The sequence below is a fragment of the Orcinus orca genome, chromosome 3, assembly GCF_937001465.1.
Source record: "Orcinus orca chromosome 3, mOrcOrc1.1, whole genome shotgun sequence".
In the NCBI taxonomy this organism is placed as follows: domain Eukaryota; kingdom Metazoa; phylum Chordata; class Mammalia; order Artiodactyla; family Delphinidae; genus Orcinus; species Orcinus orca.
The window spans coordinates 150,506,395-150,521,659 of record NC_064561.1 but is presented as its reverse complement, the minus strand read 5'-3'; the positions used below and the strand labels follow the sequence as shown (position 1 = coordinate 150,521,659).

Genomic DNA, 15,265 nt, shown 5'->3' with positions numbered 1-15,265 from the left:
TCTTCTGATGTTTCTATTTTATGTTAATGTAGAACTTTAAATTTTTACCGCTTATTTCCTTCTTCTCTTTCACCCTCAGATCCACATGAATCCTTCCCCTTAACGCTATTCCCTTTTCAAGTCTTTACCACTCTTTTCAAGAAGGGGTACAACTCCCACCTCTGATTGCAAACATTTCAAGGCTCTCCCTCTCAATTCCACACAGCCAGTACTCTGAATATCCAGGTGTCAGACTTATTCTCAGCATTTATGCTCTAAGGGTGGGACTCTGTCTTTTGGAAGATAATTATATCTGTATTCCACACCTCAAGTGCCCACTTGCTGCTCTGCAGTGGGCTCCAGAGGTGGCTCTGCTTGCTTCTGAATGTTTATTTCCCTAGTTACTTGTAAATTGAAGTATTATTCTGTTTTAGTCATGCTGTAAACGTGGGTCATTGTGGTTTTATTTATTCTCTCTGATTTGTATGATATTCAGAAGGTGTATGGAGATTCTAATTTAGTGACCCCATTATCCTGTGGGATTCTAAAATCAGATCAGTTTAAAATGTAATCGTTAAGCAGGTCTTTTTTTGAGCTGCAATTTCCTCCTTATAATTTTCATATATCAATTCTAGTTGTGTCTTCTGAGGCAACATAGAATAAATCAAATTTCTCTCTTATGTTCAAACACAAACTGTTTCACAGCCCATAAAACCTTTTCTGTGGAATAATCATCCATTGATCCTTCAACCACTACTCAGGTGGTAAAACTTCAAGTCACCCCTCCCTGCATCTGATCACTCTCTTTATCAAAGAAACTAACTTCTCAGGTTCATTGTTTCCTATACTGTATTTACCAGCATAACTTGAGGACATTATTACTATTGGAAGAAGCTAACAATAGCAATTTAAAAGTTCACTCTTAGAAGAATTACTTTCCTTCATCCAAATGTAATGATTTACATAAAGCAATAAAGGAAAATTGAAAATGGGAAAAAAACATGTTTTATATTTTGCTTTCAAGAAAGGACAGTCATCAGTTGGCTTATCCACAAACACAGCAAGTATTTATTTTGACTGGAAGAACAGTTAATGTGTCTAAATGTTTCTAACCAAATTAGCAAATAAAAAATAGAATAGCCTGAATGAATATGAATACTTATGAATGTCTTAATTAGGAGTCTAGTGCTGCAAACTGAATGCTAATGAAGTAAAAGAGCACTGCTTTGCTTGTTCTCAATTTATGTAGCACTGGCAGCTATGCTTTTTACGTAATGATGCTAGCACATCCTAGGTCGCTAAACATTTTCAACACAGAGCACAGTATACTTAGAGTGTTCAAATAGGAAGATGATAGGAGAATGTGGGGAAATTGGATGGGGCAGTGGCAGTTGAGAAGGTAAAGTGAATGTAGGATTTTCTTACCAGGTTTGGGAGTGGCTGTTGTTGAAACCGAAAATGGAACTGAATGAAGCTAAATGATGCGTTTTCCCTATGTGACTTCCCTACCTCAACTTCTGATGTGATCTAGTATCTTTATTAAAGAGCAAAGAAATAAACCTGAAGATTTGGATACAGAAAGAAATATCAATTTAAGTCTAGAGGATATGGGAGCTTTGCACTTGGAGTGCTAGTTTTCTAGTTCAGAGGTGTTCAACTTTTGTTCAGCTTTGACACATGAAGGATGATGTTCCTCTGCATAACACAAGGCATTTGCGTTATTTAGACTTGCCCTCTGTAATTCTACTTCTCTTTCTCTTTGGAAATATTGGGAGGCAAGTGAAATAAAGTGACTTTATTGTGGGATTAAACTTGAATCTTATCAAATTTGTTTCAAAGTAAATCATCATGGTAAGAAATAACTTGATGTATGGTAGTCTCCAAGTACTCTACTAGGCAGGCTCTCCCAGACGTAATAGAACAGAAGGGCTCACAGACCAAATCAAGATAATTTAATCATGCAGTTAGTTGAATCAATTGAAAATATATGGCAAGAAGCAAGGGGAAAAAAATGAGGTAGGTTAATATACCTAGGATAGGGTTCAAGCAGGATAAAGGTACTATGCTACCTAAATCCTGTGTTACACATGTTCATAAGTTCTCTTTCTATCCCTCTCTCCCTCACTCTCCTTTCCTTCTCCCCTCTTCTTCTCCCTTCTTCTCCCCTCTTCTTCTCCTTCCTTCTGCTCTATCCACCTCTCTCTCTCTCTCTTTTCTCTCTCATATATGAATTTCATATTAAGATGCTTAGTAATTGGGGCTGTATAACCACTCTCCTTAAAGCATCAATCCCCGAGCAAAGCACTGAATCATATAATCATGATGCATCATCCACATCTAGCCAATCCCTCTATTCTGAATTTTCAGTAAGAGGCTTTAGTTATTTGAACACCAGCTGTTGGCCTGTTCTCAATACTGCAAATAATAGAAGCATTTATAAACCACTCATGTTGCCTTTTTTTTTGGCCACGCCACACGGCATGTGGGATCTTAGTTCCCCAACCAGGGGTCAAACCTGTGCCCCCTGCAGTGGAAGCGCAGAGTCTTAACCACTGAACTGCCAGGGAAGTCCCAAAGTTACCTTTTTTCAGTGTACTTCGGAAGACAGGATATTACTTTTTATTTTTATCACTTCATATCTTTGATTGTGACAAAAATGTTTGTCTGAAATCTGAGGGATATCCAAAAGAGAGACATCGGAGATTAATCTCAATTACTTAAATTCTTAAATTCCATTTCTGGATGAAAGCTAAAACACAGAAACTAACTTAGTATAAAATTGATAAACTCACATATGTGAGTTGCATATGTTTATGTTTCTTCACTTCTAGAGAAATTCTAGAGAAAACGGGCAAGGCTACATTACCTAGACAAAACAGAGTGCGCAAATTTGCGAAATTTTTTGGCAACTAAAAGAGTTTTTAGACATCCTATGTTACTTCCTCTCCAGAGCAGAAAGTAATCATAGGGAATACAGGACCATCTGGTCCTAAAGGTAAGTAGTGTCAGAGAAGAATTTTAAAAAGGAGGAGCAAGTCGGTAAATAGGGGTAAATATCATAGGGTCAGTGCCCTTTTGTATGCCTTTTCTTTTGTGTGTGTGTGTGTTCCTGCTTATGGATTGCTTTGCCCACTTCAAAGTCTATACTTATGATTTATGTTATATTCTAAATTTGATATCATACAGGACCTAGAGTATTCCTTCTTGAGTGAGTCTGAAAGGAAAAATCAGCATTTCAGTCATATGTGCAGACTACATAGGTTCAAAATATTTTTTAAAAGGATGATACAAAGATTTCTTTTTCTAATCAAGATGGAGAGTAAATTCATAGGAACATAATTTATTTTCCTGCCTAAACAACAAAAAAACTGGATAAAATACATGAAAGAACAGTTTTTAAGACATTGGACATTGGGCAGTAAAGGGTAGTGATTCCCTTCGCTATATGAACAGATGAGATGAGACCTATAATTGTCCCAGCTTATTGCCTGCAGATTTCCCGGGCCAAAGGGAGAGAGATCCCAAAGCATGGAGGTCTCCCTAAGTTACAAAGAAGAAGCTGGAAGTCTGGGGAGACCAAGGAACCAAGAGCTCGGAGTAAAGAGCGTAACAGAGGAAAGAGCTGTTCAGAGACAGGGAGAGAGATCTCTGGAGATCTACAGAGTCCTCCTTCGTGAGTCTTCAGCTGAGTACTGATCACTGCATGAGGGTGAGGAAACAATGCAGAAAGGATTAGAGGGAATAATACCCAGTGTTTACAGAGGGTACCAGCCAAAATGGAAAACCTCATCATTTGTGGAATGTTGGGTAGAGTACTCAGAAGTGTTTTGCCTCAGTAGCAGCAAAATCATTCCTCAACTAAATGCTGCTCTGGTTCCTCCTAACAGTGCTTATAAGGAAGAGCTGAATGGCTCAAACTGTTCCTAAATAACAACAATATCACAGAATAAAGCTCAATAATATTTATAGGAATTCAAAAATATACAGCATTCAACAAGATAAAATTAGTAATGTCCAATAAAAAATTATCAGCATGCAAAGAAGAAAGATACTATGATCCATAAGAAGGGGAAAAATAATCAAAACCAATCCAGATGGGACACAGAAGATAGTAAACAAGAACAGTAAACAGTTATTATAACTATATTCCCTAAGTTTAAGAAGCTGGAGTAAATACTGCACAGGTTAAGTAAAGGCAGAAAATGTTAAAAAGACTCAAATTGGCCTTCCATGTATTAAAACTGCAATGTGTGAAATGAAAAACATACCGGGTGGGATTAATGATGGAGTAGACATTGGAGAAGAAATGATTATTGAACTTGAAGACATAGTAATTGAAACCATACAAGCGAAGCACATTAAAATGACTGAAAAAAAACCCACAGAGCATTAGTGAGTATTTAATATTTCTTACAGGGCAGGTCTGCCAGAGATGAGATGAATCCTTTCAGGTGTTGCCTGCTTCCAAATGGCTTTATTTTGACTTCATGTTAAAAGGATATTTTTACTGGATATAAAATTATAGATTAACAGTTTTTCTTTAAGTACTTTAAAGATGTCGTTTAATTGCTTATCTCCTTTACTGTTTTTTCTGATAAGTCAACCATCATTCTCGTCATTGTTCATTGTATGTAATATATCTTCTCTCATTTTAAGATTTTATCTTTATGCTTTAGATTTCAGCCATACAACCATAATATGCCTAGGTGTAATTTTCTTTGTATTTACTGTTCTTGGGTTTTGCTGAACTTCTTAGGTCTGTGGGTTGGTCTTTCCTCAGTTTTGGAAAATTGTCAGTCATCTCTTCCAGTATTTCTTCTGCTCTATTCTTTTTTCTTGTTTTGGGTCTCCAGCTACACAAATGATAGCCTATTTGATTTTGTTTCACAGTGATTGGATGTTTTGATCCCCCTCCTCTTTAAATTTTTCTCTTTGTGTTTTAATTTAGATAATTTCTGTTGTACTCAAATTCACTGATTCTTTTATTTGATGTGTTCAGAATGCTAATGAGCCCATCAAAATAATTCTTCATCTTATATTTTATTTTTCATTTTTAGGATTACCATCTGGCTCCTTTTTATAGTTTTCATTTGTATCAGGAACAAATTCCCCATCTCTTTATACATGCTATCCACCTTTTCCATGAGATTGCTTAATATATCTATCATTGTTATTTTAAATTCCCTCTGATGGTTCTAACACTTGGACCATGTTTGGATCAGATTTTTTTTTTTTTTGTGGTATGCAGGCCTCTCACTGTTGTGGCCTCTCCTGTTGCAGAGCACAGGCTCTGGACGCTCGTGCTCAGTGGCCATGGCTCACGGGCCTAGCCACTCCATGGCATGTGGGATCTTCCCGGACTGGGGCACGAACGTGTGTCCCCTGCATCGGCAGGTGGACTCTCAACCACTGCGCCACCAGGGAAGCCCTGGATCAGATTTTAATGGCTGTTTTCTCTCTTAAGAATGAGTCACATTTTTTTCCCCTTTTTTCATGTCACATGTTTTTGATTGATAGTTGGATATTGATAATAGAACAATAGAAACTGAAGCAAATAATATTTACACCCATTGCACATTCCTTTTGTCAGTCCAGTAATGTGAGGAGATGAGTTAATCTAGTCCATGACTGAGTTGGATCTAGGCTTAGTTCTTTATTTTAGTTAGATTTATTTCACCACAGACTTCAAATAGTTTGTGCAAGGGATCAGAATTTTCTTTTTAGCCAGATGTCGGACCTGAGTACCTGGAGGATCTGTTTCCATTCTGCTGCTTCTCCCACAGCCTTCCCCAGGCCCTGCTTGTTTACATCTCAGAGAGATATCTCTCAGCTCTCTTGCCTCTGCGCCAGCCAAAATCAGTTATTGCTTTGTACCCATTGAAGACCTCATGTACCTAAAGAGTTCAGTTCAGTTTTTCCTATGCTGCCTTCAGACTTCAAGAAAGCCCCTATGCTTACACCTCAGGAAAGAATCTCTTTCAGCTTCCCTGTCCCTCTCTCAGTCATAAATTATCATTGCTCTTACTCAGTGTACAGCCTGGAGAACTTAAAGAGCTTGTCTCAGTCCTTTCCTGCCCTCAGAGTTCATGAAGTCCTGCACACTGTACCTTGATAGAGCTTGCCTCTCTCAGTATTCTTGCCCCTCTTCACCAAAGATAGGTGCCTGCTGCCTTGTATCAATGTAAAGCCTGAGTGCTTGAAAGTTTTTTTAAGCATTCCTACTCTCGCCCCAGTATTTCTCATGACTACTCTGTGAAGGCTATGAAGTGTTGTAGGCGGCTGTACTCTGTGTTCTAAGGATTTTAAACCATCATGCCAGCTCACACTTAGTCTACAGAAATTTGTTAAAATTTCAGAAGTTTAATTCTTGAGTTATCCCAGTTTTCTTCTTACCTTTCTTCTTGCTCTGACAGCTTTCTCCTTTTCTACTGCTTCACCAAGGATGAAAGAAACTCTTGGGTTGCTTTGCTCCCAAGAGAGGTATGTAACTTTCTGAATTTTAATTCATTACATATTTTTTCTCCATCCTTAGCTCTCTGATGACTTTTTAATAAATGATGATTTTGTGGGTTATCTGGATTGTTATTATTGCTAGGGTAGGAACGACATTCTTTTGCAACTTTCTACATTCTAGGCAGAAGCCGACACCCGATGGTTTACATATAAATGATTGTTTTCCCTTTCAATATATATATATCTTGGAATTCCTTTTTCAAAATTTCTTAGAATCATTCATCATATTCTTTCAAATACCTTTGGTGGTGGAAAATCTTTAGTTCCAAAAATCGTATCTGCTCTAAAATAAGAATGACATTCAAAATTGAGTTTCTAAGTAATGCTGATGATGAAATTTGGTAATGTTATTAGCCAAAAGAAATTTATAAAATAATTAGTCTGATTTTCTTGTTTCTTTTAAACAATTTTTTTTTTTTTTTTTTTGCGGTATGCGGGCCTCTCACTGTTGTGGCCTCTCCTGTTGCGGAGCACAGGCTCCGGATGCACAGGCTCAGCGGCCATGGCTCACGGGCCCAGCCGCTCCGCGGCATGTGGGATATTCCCGGACCAGGGCACGAACCCGCGTCCCCTGCATCGGCAGGCGGACTCTCAACCACTGAGCCACCAGGAAAGCCCTCTTTTAAGCAATTTTGAAGGCAATTTTATGTAAACAGTTCAAAACTGGTTTTGAGTGATGGCAGCATCATTGAAATAAGAAACCTCTTTCTTATGATGGCTGTTTAATTATAGAATAGCAATTTAAGCCAAATTTTTTTTTAAATATTTGTTTATTTAATTATTTATTTTGGTTGCTCCAGGTCTTAGTTGCAGCACGTGGGATCTTACTTGCGGTATGTGGATGTCTTGGCTGCAGCATGCAGACTTCTTAGTTGCGGCATGTGGACTCTTAGTTTTGGCATGCATGTGGGATCTAGTTCCCCGACCAGGGATTGAACCCGGGCCCCCTGCACTGGGAGTGTGGAGTCTTACCCACTGGACCACCAGGGAAGTCCCTAAGCTAAATATTTAAGAAGATGTAATCTTAAAATCCATTTTCATTGCTCATGAGATATCACCTCACACCAGTCAGAATGGCCATTATCAAAAAGTCTACAAACAATAAATGCTGGAGAAGTTATGGAGAAAAGGGTGTTTTCCCACTGTTGGTGGGAATGTAAACTGGTATAGCCACTATGGAGAACAGTATGGCGGTTCCTTAAGAAACTAAAAATAGAGTTACCATATGATCCAGCAATCCCACTCCTGGGCATATATATATCCAGAGAAAAACGTGGTTCAAAAGGATACATGCACCCCCAGTGTTCATTGCAGCACTGTTTACAATAGCCAAGACATGGAAGCAACCTAAATGTCCATCAACAGATGAATGGATAAAGAAGATGTGGTACATATATACAATGGAATATTACTCAGCCATTAAGAAGAATGAAATAATGCCATTTGCAGCAACATGGATGTACCTGGAGATTATCATAGTAAGTGAAGTAAGTCAGACAAAGACAAATATATGATATCACGTATATGCAGAATCTAAAAAAAATGATACAAATGAACTTATTTACAAAACAGAAACAGACACACAGACTTAGAGATTGAATTTATGGTTACCAGGGCGAAGGGTGGGAAGGAGGGATAGATTGGGAGTTTGGGATTGACATATACACACTGCTATATTTAAAATAGATAACCGGGCTTCCCTGGTGGCGCAGTGGTTGAGGGTCCGCCTGCAGATGCAGGGGACGTGGGTTCTTGCCCCGGTCCGGGAAGATCCCACATGCCGCGGAGCGGCTGGGCCCGTGAGCCATGGCTGCTGAGCCTGCGTGTCCAGAGCCTGTGCTCTGCAACGGGAGAGGCCACACCAGTGAGAGGCCCACGTACCGCAAAAAAAAAAAAAAAAAATTAAAATAGATAACCAACAAGGACCTAATCTATAGCACAGTGAAATTTACTCTATACTCTATAATAACCTAAATGGGAAAAGAATAGATGCATGTATATGTATAACTGAATCACTCTGCTGTACACCTGAAACTAACACAGCATTGTTAATCAATTATACCCCAATAGAAAAAAAAAATCCATTTTCATTGCTCATATATCTAGCCTTGAATACCTGTTTTTAAATTACTTTAAAATATTTCAGATTTTATTTCTCCTTATACTGAATAATGCAATACAATTGATAATACATATTTTCTCCATTTTATGATTTTCTTTGTAAATACAAAAATAGATTTTTTACTTAGTTTAACTGAAAACATATCATAGCCATCTTTACCTTGTTTACAACTGACTGTAATTTCAAATGAAGTGTTTCAGGAGGAAGATAGACATTCCATTCATGAAAACGAAAGTGGAAATTTTTACAAAAATTACCACGGAAAAGTGGAATCAGATGTGACACAGCTCTCCCTGAAGAGGGCAGCACTCTATGGAAAATCGGAAGTCAAAGGAGAATGCTTCTGAACTTTTGCCTCATGTACCAGAGCCTGGTCAAAGCATTGAGAAACATTTATTTTAACTGAATTTTAAACAGTCATAAAATGATTGAACACTTTCTTCTGAGGCTGAATATTCTGGCTAGGTGCTTATTTGGTATTTTTTTCTGTCAATACCAAAGTTTAAGCACATATAATAATTATGACTTACTGTATATTTACTGCTTTCTGTGTAAGAAACAATTTCTTTTAATTATTGAAAATGATTTCTTTTGAATTTCGTTGGCATCCTCATGTCTTGAAAATTGCAGGATTTATTGCACAAAGCCATGTTCACTGTATTCTTACATTTTATGATTTTATGAATGCCTATTATGTCCCCATGAAGGTGTTTAGTTCTTGTTTTATTTTTAAATCTTGTAGACTGTTGGTTTTTTTTTTTTTTTGGCTGCATTGGGTCTTTGTTGCCGTGTGCAGGCTTTCTCTAGTTGCGGTGAGCAGGGGCTACTCTTCGTTGCAGTGTGCGGGCTTTAGTTGCGGTGGCTTCTCTTGTTGTGGAGCATGGGTTCTAGGCGCGCGCTCTTCAGTAGTTGCAGCACGCAGGCTCAGTAGTTGTGGTTCTCAGGCTCTAGGGCACAGGCTCAGTAGTTGTGGCACATGGGCTTAGTTTCTCCGTGGCATGTGGGATCTTCCCGGACCAGGGCTCGAACCCACGTCCTCTGCATTGGCAGGCGGATTGTCAACCAGTGAGCCACCAGGGAAGACCCTAGACTGTTTCTTTAAGCCTTTTACATATATGGAAGTTTTCTTTTTCCATTCATCAAATTCCAGTCCAACAAATGTGTTGTTTTTGAGCATTTTCTAAGTGCAAGCTCCTTTGCAAATGCTTCTGTGTCTGGCTTATTTTAGTTGTCCTTACTTTTATCTTCTGCAGTTCAATTATACATGTGTTGACACTTGGTCAGATACAGCAAGCAGAGGTTGGTGCCTGCCAGCAGCATCTTGCAATTGTACCTCCTATATAATGCCTAATCTAACTTTTTCCATTCATCTCTTATTCTTTTCTTATTATGAAATATATGTACTTACAGAAGAATTTATAAAATATATCTGTACTGTCTAATGAATACTTATAAAACAAACTCTGGTATAACCCAAGTCAAAAAATAGAAATTTTGCAACATCCAAGAACACCCACCTTGTTTGTGGCTTCCTTCCTAATTATAATTCTATCCCTCCACTCTGGAAGTATCCACTATTTCTGGCTTTGTGATAATCATACCTTTCTTTTCCTTTATGCTTTTACAACCTATATGTGCATCTCTAAACAATGGCCTGGTTTAGCCTGCTTTGAACTTAATATGAGTAGACTCCATACTGTTGGAATTATTTTTATCTTTCTTCTTTTGTTCAATATTGTGTTTGCAAGGTCATCCATACTATAGCATTTTGCATACCATTTTCCTAGTGATATACTCTTCCATTGTATGCATATTTCACAACTCATTCATACTATTGTAAGTGGACATTCAGGTGTTTGCAGTTTTTGGTTACCATAAATAACACTGCTACAAATATTCTTACACATGTATGCTAGTGCATATGTTTACATATTTTTAGGGTAGTACTGGCATACTTTAACATTTCCCTCATGAAACACCTCTTGGACTTTGATATCCAAATTTTAGAATGTAAGTGTCCTTGCAATATACTTGTTAGCTGATTTATATGAAAAAATTGTATTTATGTCTCGCAAACTCAATACTACATTTTAAACAAAACAATGTGTGTGTGGGAGGGCAAGTCTGGGTTATATTCCAGGTAGAATTGTTAAGTATTAATGTTTTGAAAGGTGTAGCTAGAATCACTGAAGCACATATGTGATGGTTAATTTTATGTGTCAACTTGACTGGAGGCGTTGCCCAGATATTTGGTTAAACATTATTCTGGATGTATCTGTGAGGGAGTTTCTGGATGAGATTAACATTTGAATAGGCAGAGACTAAGTTAAACAGGTAGCCCTTTCCAATGTGGGTGAGCCTCATCCATTTCATTGAAGGCCTGAATAGAACAAAAGGCTGAATAAAGGAGAATTTGCTCTCTCTGCCTATCTTCTAGCTGGAACATTGGTCTTCTCCTGCCTTCACACTTGGACTTGGACAGGAACTACACCATTGGCTTTACTGCGTCTTCACCAGATTTCTGGGTTCAACTGAAGATCTTGGAACTTCTCAGTCTCCATAATCACGTGAGCCAATTCCTTATAATAAATCATGTATGATATATTACATCAATTGGATATTACATATCCAAGTTTTACTTCTCTGGAGAACCTAGACTAATACAGCATGTTCTGCATACAAAGAAACTATTTGAAGTAACTATATTAGTCATTTAATGAATACTTTATATGCATTTTACTCTGAATTAGTTATGTTTTAGGAAATTGGTGGATGTTTCAGGTTGATATAAAAACACTATAATTTTCCTTATTTAAAATATTAAGAAATAGACTCTCAATTAGCATTTATTTTTAAAATGTCTAATTTACAAAGATAAATTTCTGATGTTAAGTGAAGAATACCTAAAGTAGGGAAATGCTGTACCTAAAATGGCAATGCTGGGTAAAAGATTGTGTGTATCTTCAACTTGGCTAGATAATGCCAAATTGTTTTCCAAAAGTGAAGTGTGAATATTCCCACCAGGTGTCTATGGTACTTCTGTTGCTTACATCCTCACCAACAGGGTAACCAAATATCCCAATTTTTGAGGAAGCATGCTGTTTTACAGAAAAATGCATTATAAGACATAGAAGGGACTGTAGAATTAGAGAACAATAATTTCACAGAAATTACATTAATAGATTGAGGGAAGGATTATTAATCGGTGTCAAGATCATTAAGTAAATGGTTTATGGAAAACTGGCCATTGGTTAATTGTTAAAAGAAAACCTCACACATTATTTTTTAATCACAAGGGGAAAATTTTATCTGTACAGTGGAGGGGAAAACAAAATAACTTAGTATTGGAATCAATCAATCATAGTGTCATTAATGTTTGTTAATCAGATATTGTGTGCCAGATATAAAGCCACATGAAGTACACACCAAGACCTATGAATTATTCTAGGCAAAAATATTTAAATTGGGTTTATTAAGCCTCTAATATAATGTACAATTTATAAGAAATGCAGGTTAGAGACTGACAAGTTAAATGGTAGCATAGCAAAGAAACCAGAAAAATCCAGGGATATTCTACAATAGGTAACTGACCTGGTTCTTTAAAAAGTCATGATTGTGAAAAAGAGATTATAATCTATTACAAGAAACTTAAGGGACATAAAAACCAGATGAAAGTTTGATCCTATGTTTGATATTTGAATGGACAAACAATCTGTGTGTGATATTTTTGGATCAAATGGGGAATTTTGAATATAGTATTAGAAGAGATAAAAGGTACTGAAAGAGAAAGAGATTACTTACTGAAAAAAGTAGGTTGAGGAAGAGTGTACAATACGATTTTATATTGATATGTAACTACAAAGGTGTGTATGTGTGTGTGTGTGTGTGTGTGTGTGTAAAGACCTGGAAATATAGGCGTTAATTAGTAATGATGGTCTCTGGTGGTGAAGGACTGATTTAATTATGCTTTTCTAATTTTCTACAATGCACATGTGCTGCTTTTCTAATAATAATTTTTAACTAAGTTATACTTAACATACAATGTTATATTAGTTTCAGGTGTACAGTATAGTGATTCAATATTTTTATACATTATGAAATAATCACCCCAATAAATCCAGTTACCATCCATCACTACACATGTAATAATAATTTTTGAAAAACACAAGCTAGATAATAAAAAGTTACTCAGTGTAATAGATCAGTATTTTTTAACCGATTAATTTTAATGGAGTGTATTTCCTGGTAAAAATTAAGACATAAAAGATAAGTATTTTCTGTCTAATAATAATTCTGTGCATGACTAGCATCTTACATGCTAGATAATCTTCTTGGAAATAATGATTACCTTGATTATTATTAAAAAGACCACTCTATAGGCTCATAAGTCATCTAGTGTCTTCCCTCTTGATTATGTGCATTTTAATGATTTTAAAATAGGTAGAACATGTCTTTCTCTATCCTTCTAGCAATTTATAGTTTTGGTTCCGTCATTTTCATCCCTGTTATATTTAGTTTATTAAAGCAGAAATAAATTGATTAAAATAACTTATGAAGAGTTTGCAGATAGCTGTCTATAATTATGAACAGTTTTATGCTCCCATTTACTTCGTTTTACATATATACGTTTTAAAAAATGCACCTCTTCTTTCTCCCACTGACTCTTGAAAGCCTGGATTAGGCTTTTGTTGATTGATATAATCATAAAACAATTATCAGACAATTTTAGTGCATTATTCACTTTTTATTCATAAAAGTGAATAAATAAGGTTTTTTGCCCTCAAGGAGATCCCAATCCAGAAGGGAAAAGAAGAAAAAAAGTGCTATATGGATCTATAAACAAAATAATTTCCAAAGCAATAGAATTTCATTTATTTTCTTCAGCAAAATATAAGTATTTATTAGGTTCCAGGTTCTGTACTAGAAATTGGGCTTCAGAAATAAAATATACAGTTTCTTCCTTTGAATTGCCAATAGTCTAAGATAGACTAATAAACAGATAAACAGACTGATCACAATCAGTATGATTAGTAGCACTTAGTCAGTGGTTCTCAAATAAGGGAGTATTTTGCCCCGCAGAGGACACTTGGCAATGTCTGAAGACATCTTTGATTGTCACTTCTGGGGTGTGTGTGCTACTGGCACCTGGTAGGTAGAGGCCAAGGATACTACTAATCATCCTACAATGCACAGGACAGCCCTGCACAACAGAGTTATTAGGTCAAAAATGTCAATAGTGCTGCTCTTGAGAAACCCTACACTAATCATTGAGTGTTTTTGGCTTATGTAAGAGAATTGTCTAACCCAGTGAAGGTAAGTAGGGGAGAAGGACATGGAATGCTTTTATGGAGCCTGCCGCTGAAGTTTGAAGGACAAGTAGAGGTAACCAGGCAGAGGACACCAGATATGTCACCAGGGGTATGTGAAGAGAGTTATGGGAACATGCAAGAAGGAAAGTGTAATTTGGGGGGATGATGAGGAGTGGGCATGCATAGACAACTGTCAAAGAAGGCTTCTCGGGGATGTTTGAGCTATGTCTAAAAGGATGACTAGGAGGTTGTCATGTGGACATAGGTATATGGGGGATAGTGTTGGAAAAGTTCTTGAATTTCAGTTTCAGATTGAGGTTTGTAATTCTGCCAAGAGTCATTTTGAGAAGTGGTATAAAATAGTCCTATAAAATAACAAAAAAACTCTGCATATGACAATAGTAATTCATTTGCATCATAAGGGGTCATCATATTTTTAAGATTATGTATTTAAGAAAATAATAGAACTCAGTTGCAATGATGAATATATGAGAATATTCATTGCAGCTTTAGCTTCCAAATATTTGGGAATTTTCCAGATATATTTTAAAAAATTGATTTCTAGTTTAATTCTATTATGATCTAAAGACATACTTTTAATAATTTCTATTCTTTAAAATTGGGCAAAGTTTGTTTTATGGCCAAGAATACTGTCTATCTTGTTGAATGTTCCACATGCACTTGAAAGAAATGCTTACTCAGCTGTTGTATGAAGTGTTCCATAAATGTAAATAATATGATATTATAGTGACATATTCATTGATAATGTTGCTTATGTCTCCTGTATCTTTACTGATTTCCTGTCTTTTGTCTAGCAATTACTGAGAGAGGAATGTTGAAGTGTTAAACTGTAATTGTGGATTTATCTATTTCTCTTTTTAGCACTAGCAGTTTTTGTTTTGTGTATTTTGAGGTTTTGTTATTAGGGATGTACACATTTAGAATTCTTAGGTCTTCTTGGAGAATTGACCCATTTATTCTTATCTAATTTTTCTTTTAAACATTGATAATATTCCTTGTTCTGAAGTAACTTTGTGTGATATTATTAAAGCCACCCAAGCTTTCTTTTGTTGGTGTTTGCATGGTATATCTTTTTTCATCATTTTACTTCTAAATCTATCTATGCTTTTATATTAAGGAGATTTCTTATAAATAGCATGTACTTTTTAAAACTCCAGTCTGGCAATCTCTGTTTTTAATTGGCACATTTAGATCATTCGCATTTTGTCAATGTTGATGTGGTTGAATTAAATTCTACAATCTTGCTTTCTATTGTTCCATCTGTTCTTCATTTCTTTCATCCTCTTTTTCTGCTTTCTTTTTGGTTAACTGAACATTTTTC

The 15,265-nt window shown here is 36.3% G+C and overlaps 1 protein-coding gene across 1 annotated transcript in view; it reads left to right on the top strand.

The window, feature by feature from the left end:
* The window catches only part of FBXO4 (F-box protein 4), a 287,548-nt gene that overhangs the window by 27,436 nt on the left and 244,847 nt on the right, over positions 1 to 15,265 (top strand). The window contains exon 8 of the transcript XR_004481339.2: positions 11,052 to 11,181. The gene's annotated coding sequence lies outside the window, so the exon portion shown is untranslated. The remainder of the gene's footprint in view (positions 1 to 11,051; positions 11,182 to 15,265) is intronic.